The 6,295-nt window shown below is 29.3% G+C and overlaps 1 pseudogene across 1 annotated transcript; it reads left to right on the forward strand.

The window, feature by feature from the left end:
• The first annotated feature begins 3,420 nt into the window (after positions 1 to 3,420).
• LOC149887000 (uncharacterized) lies at positions 3,421 to 5,733 on the forward strand (annotated as a pseudogene). The gene is made up of 3 exons (XR_016453760.1): positions 3,421 to 3,897; positions 4,083 to 5,388; positions 5,475 to 5,733. The product of XR_016453760.1 is annotated as an uncharacterized LOC149887000 (transcript).
• Positions 5,734 to 6,295: the final 562 nt, after the last annotated feature.

The raw sequence follows: 6,295 nt of genomic DNA on the forward strand, positions 1-6,295 counted from the left end.
TGCTTTGATGTTGCAATTTGTTTTCCAACCATTTGAAGAAAAACCTTTAGATCTTCAGATACTGTGTAATATAAGGATGAAATGTTCTACTTATTCAAAATTAAACGCAAATTATGGTATTTTTTTGTTCAATGAAGGCAAAATGGCGAATATAATAGTTTTGTGGACACTTGAATTTTTAAAGTCTTTGGACGCATATCCGTCACATTTGCTCAGTTTCTCTGAAACTTCATTACCTTTTAATTCTGGTTTTAGGGTTATTGACAGTATACTTTTAAGGAATCCCTGCCCTCCATCTAAACCCAGATTGATATAAACATCATTTGTTCCTACACTTCTGTGATGAAGTACCATTGCCACAAGCTCTCCAATGTCATTGAAATACACAATAGGAGTATCTTTTTCTACCAACTATACATCCATTAAAAATCAAAATAATTGATAGAGATCGCAATCTCGTTATCAAAAAATATTTTTTTTGGTAATAGTTTACTTATCTCTTTGCTTTCATTTAATTCTAATAGCAATAGAGTTAATCACCATTGAATAATCTTCCAATCATTTCCTTGTTCTCAATTAGATTAATAATGAAACCAGATTCCACACTTTTCCGTCCTGTCTCACTTCTCAGAAATTTTGCAACTTCAATCATGTTGCGATTACTTAGAAAACATAATGAAGTTGTTACAAAAATTGGCTTTAAACTCATAACAAATTTATTTTTAAAAGTATTTTTAATTCACAAAAACTTACCTGGCATGTAATTTTGAATGAGGTTTGTTCGATTAATCTAAAGAAAAGAAATGTTTCTTAACCTCAGTCTTTCCGAAAGAGACAGTGAGTTGCTCTGGACCAAAAGTTTTTAAAGCTAAGGTGTTCCCTGAGTCATTTGTGCTTAAATCTTTGATAGAACTGGACAGAACTTTTCCTTGCGTTTTTGGGGATGTTGATTTTACAATGGCAGTCAAATCCTTTTATTTTTCTAATTTCTTACAAGGATGTGGAATTCCTTATCCCACTTGGGCATACCAATCTTGACAAATTATTCCTTCTGCAGGTTTATATGAAACATCTTCAGCGCCTTGATAAATAAGTTTTCCCGACACACATTCAACCATAGGGGTTAATACTTTTTCCATTTTTGATTTTCGCCCATATTCAAAAATAAAACATTCACATTTTCTCTCTTGATTACTCTGGTATTCAGGCCTAAATTTTATACCAAATGTATAGCAACTATAATAACTAAAATAACCTAACTAAATTTTAACTAAAGTAAATTCAACATCAATATAGTTATAATTACCTTCATAACACAGTCGCATAGTTTTCAGTTCGTGTGTCAACGCGAGCAAGGAGTTATTATACAACTATTAACAATTAGCAACTGCTAGCTTTTACTAATTGTTAATAATTAAAGGTTTCTTTGCTTTGTTTTTTATTCAATTAAAATGTAATAAGAAAGAAACTAAAACTACTTATCCGACTGTAGCTTTCAATGTTAAACAAACATATTTTTAAATACTTTAAAAGAAAAATTTATAAATCACAGACATTTCTGAAAATCTAAATAGGGGCAAGGGCATGATTTTGTCGTGTTCGAAATGATCCCCCGAGTCCTCCCTAGGGTATGGTTCCTAAAAACCCTTTTCATTTTTTTGCCTTTTTTACATTAAACTAGATCAAAACTCATCGACAGATTTAAAATTACATCAAAAAAGTTTTTTTCTTTTAAAAATGATGACCATTTAAAGTTATTTCAGGGGGTAAATGGGGGTAATTTTAAGCTTCGCATGGCTATAAATCTTAAACGAAAAGAGATTTTTTGATGAAATATGAAATCTGCCGATGAATTTTGATCTAGTTTATGATAGAACAAAAAAAATTATGATTAAAGGAGACGTAGTTCTAGGAAGACGGCAGCTAGCGGTCGGGGCGGGGTTGGTTTAGCTCCAATTACCCTAATTTTTTGCAAGTCATCCTCATTCAACACCAGTATCAACATACTAGAAATTTGAGTATGCCCTATGCCTCTTAGTTACCTATGTTGAACAACAAATTTCCTGGGCACTCCCCTGATGAATGTGATTTCTCACCAGGCCCTCTCTAAAAAAACTTGTCGTTTACATTTTTTGAATGAGGAAATGTTTTCTGATGACAATAAAAAAAAAAAGAAGTTTCTGGTGATGGTTTGCAAGGTCTTAGAGCATGTTCCAAATCACCGTGAGTAAACCATCAAAACTAATATTACCTTAGTGTTAGGCAGTTATTTTCATGAAGTAAACTTGTACCAGCCAATCCACATCATACTATTTGGAGACCCACTCGTTAAACTTTAATCCGAACAATCTTAAAACTGATACTAGAAAATTGTTTTAAAATTACAATTCAAATTAAGGTTGATACTTTACGAACATTAATTTCTTATATTTCTTATTCTGTATAAATTCTTACTTTAAAGTTCCTATTTTAGAAGTTTATCCAATAGTTGGTTTGATATAATCTTGCTTTATTCTAGGAGGCATTTTAAAGAGTTTTTACAGTTTTTAAGTGAACAAAGTGCAAGTCTACGCAATACGTACCATTATCATTAAGTGTTCACTTTAAACTGTGAAAAATCACAAAACTCGTCAATTTTTATTAATGCTCTAAAATCGGCATTTGTGGACTGATTTTCTAATTTCAAAGGAAACAGACGGGTACCTCGAGTTGTTTAAACTGGTGTTCTTATGACTTTGTCATTATTCAACTGTCGACTAAATCGATTTTTGTATTTTTTTAAGTCAACCAAAATCGACTAATGCATTTTTAAAGTCGACTAAAAGTCGATTTAGTCGAGATATTTGAATAAAAAATTTTATTATAACCATACACTTTAATGTTGCTTGACAGCTTACTTTTTAGATGGTATGAAACAAATAGAACTTTAAGAGAGTAAACAAAAAAACTAGGTGATATGTAATACTGTTATAATAATACATGGTGTTATAACAAGAGCGTTTTTTTGTTCGATTTTAATTCTTCTAATCTACTAGATGAATTAAAATCGAATTAACAAGCAGAATAAAACGGAAATTACTATCACAAAGTAAAGAAGAAAAAAAAACAAAGATTGGCATTTTATGTCTTCGCTCAACAAGACACATTTTTCAGCTAAATCTGGTTTAAACAATGATATATATTTACTAGGCACGGTCGTTCAGAAGCGACAAGTTATTATACGCAAGCGCAGTAGAAACTTTAAAAAATTCAACTTTTAATAATGGCTACGGTCCGTAGAAACGGGTTAGCAGATAAAAGTATCGCTCAAAAGGCGATCAAAGTCCACTTGCTAATTTAGTATAATTGATGCGAAAATTATTCCGATAATAAAAGAATGTGGTAGAATAATTTGAAAAGTTTTCAAATCTCATCATCATCATCATCATCTTCATTTATTTAACAACATTCTCATCATCATCATCTTCATTTATTTAACAACATTTCTTATTTTAATTAAGGCTTTTAATAAGTTATTATTAAGATGATGATGATGAGATGATGATGATGATGATGATAAATAAATGAAGATGATGATGATGATGATGATGATGATGATGATGATGATGATGATGATGATGATGATGATGATGATGATGATGATGATGATGATGATGATGATGATGATGATGATGATGATGATGATGAAACCAAATTAGATGCAAATGAGAATATTGATGATGATAACGATGGGGCTGATTGTGCTATTATTAATGATTTATCAAGGCAGATGCACTCACTTATGATTAATATCTAAGTCATATTCTTTGATTGAATTAAACTTTTTTTTACATATACATGCAACAGTTAAAATAATTAAAAGAGAATTTGTTTTAGTACTGGATATCAAATCTTCAGGTAAAATAAGCTGTTTTTATTTTGGACATAATGTTTCATTGAGTTGATTAACCTTTATAATTTCCACAAGACAGAAAAAACAAAATAAGTGTTCACATTTTTTTAGAGTTGCTGGTTGTTTTGATTCTTTACCACAAAAGTTACACTGGTAAAGCTGTAAATGAGGATTGATTTCTTTTTTTTAGTTCTTCAATATCTATTTCCAAGTCATGTGCTGTCACAATGCTTTTTTTAATGGAAGCAATCATGGAAGATGACCACACTTTTTTACCAATGCCAGAGCAACCAATAAGCTTTTTATTTTTGTTTTAGTGATGTAGTAACATTTAAACTTTTTCTGAGTTTTTCTACCTGCTGACAACAATAGCATTCATTACAATGAGTTTTCCAGTTCATATTTAAAAAAAGTTTTGTTGATTTCATTCTTTTGATCACATTCTTTATGGTATCATAACATTTTGAAAAATTTTAGATGAGTGTACATTCTCTAAATCTGACAACATGACATGGAATACATATTTCAATGTTATTTTTTTTGGTTTATTCCAATAGGATAGTTTTTTTTCCCAACCAAATATCCACAGACCCTGTAAATAAGATTCAATATTTTGTAATGGATTTTCATCTAAAAGTAATAAAACTTTTTGGATAGATCTTGTGAATAGCCATCAAACTTAACCACATGCATTATGTAGTGTTTATATTATCATGAAGTAAATTAAGCAAATAAATTAATAAAAAAAACTGCATATAAAGTAAAAGATTTTATTTAAAATTATTAGAAACATTTAGTAAATTTTTTAAATAAGGACAATTTTTATTTCACAAACGATATAAATAAAATGTTATCAATTTAGGACAATTGTTAGATGTAAATTTTGGACAAAAAAAAAATTGAGTGCTAAGATTTTTTATAAGTAATAAAAAGTTAAAAGATTCATATAAGTAAAAGTAGAAAGACTTTTAAGTTTTACCGCTCAAAAAAAATGTAAAAAGGCTTCCAAATTTGTAAACAAATCAAAGAAAAAGTTTTTTTAGGTAGATCCTCTTCAATCATAAAATAATATTCCCCTTTCATTTTACTGGGCTGTTTCATGCAAGATGGTTTCTGGAAGCACCATTGGCAGCCTCTTCTCCATGCTTAGATTTATGAGCAATCAGGGACATGATCAAGTATGGGTCATTTAATAAAACAATTTCAACTGCAGCAATTAAAATTTTTAAAAATCATTTATGGTTTCTTACAGAACGAAATGTTGTACTTGCTATATGCGATGAAACGCTAGACAATAATACAAGAGAAAAATTTGCCAAAAAATTATTTTTATACCCTAAACCCTCAAGATTAACATTGGGAAAACCACCTTTTCCAAGCGTTAACATAACGAAAATTCCAGAGTTATGGGAACTGGTTGGACCTCAAAGTTGGATTCTAATTCAACAGCTAAATCTATCTGCAGTAGAAACAGAATGGATGCAAGTTAGCTCAAAGTAAATTTTTCTCTTAATTGATTTAATTGATTAATTTTTTTTAGCATTTAAAATATTTAAAAATGCCTGTATATATTTTATTTTAGAGATTGGAGTAACTTTTCAGGATATCGAGTCCTAAAAAAATTCATAGAAAAGTTAACTTTAGTAAATAATTGTGCTGAGAGAGGAGTAAAACTTATCCAAGACTTTACACACATGTGCCAAGATGAGGAATTAAAGCAATGTTTGATGCTTACAATTTCAAGTCACAGACAAAAATTTTCAGTCAATACTAAAGACAAGTTGTCAAAAATTGTTTAACATGTGTTATGTAATAGTTAAATTGTAAAAAGTTATCTAGTTTCATAAATTTATTTCAAGTCATAAATTTATGTTAAGTTAATTGATAAAAAAAAATTATTATTAAAACATAATTTTAAAATAAAAATTTTAAAAAATTGTAATTTTTATTTATAAATGTGCTAAAAAAAAAAGCTTTCTAAACCCACAGATGTGCATAACTATGCATAACATAATAAGAAAACTATTCCTAATTGTATATTTCTTCTGCTGTCGATAAAAAACTACTAAGTCTAATTACGTAAAAGCCGGGTTTTTTTGAGAAACCAGGTCAAAGTTTTAAGTTAAAAAAACTTACAAAACAACACCTAGAGCTGTCCTAATAGTCTCTATTTTGCTGAATTATTGTTTTAATTAATCACACAAATGTCCCTATTCACTTAAACAAAAAAAAATAATAATAGTAATAATTAAGGGCGTTTAACTACTCATAATGTGACTTTTTGGGGCAAAAATTCAACTTTTGAGCTCGTTGAGCGGGGGTCTAAAATTTGAGCAAATAAGTTAAATTTTGTTTTTTACTAATCACAGAGTACACCCACAGCACATGAAAAACAGTGTCTTT

This window comes from Hydra viridissima, unplaced genomic scaffold, assembly GCF_058129835.1.
Source record: "Hydra viridissima isolate aposymbiotic clone 2 unplaced genomic scaffold, HvirCarnegie_v1 scaffold_6, whole genome shotgun sequence".
Classification (NCBI taxonomy): domain Eukaryota; kingdom Metazoa; phylum Cnidaria; class Hydrozoa; order Anthoathecata; family Hydridae; genus Hydra; species Hydra viridissima.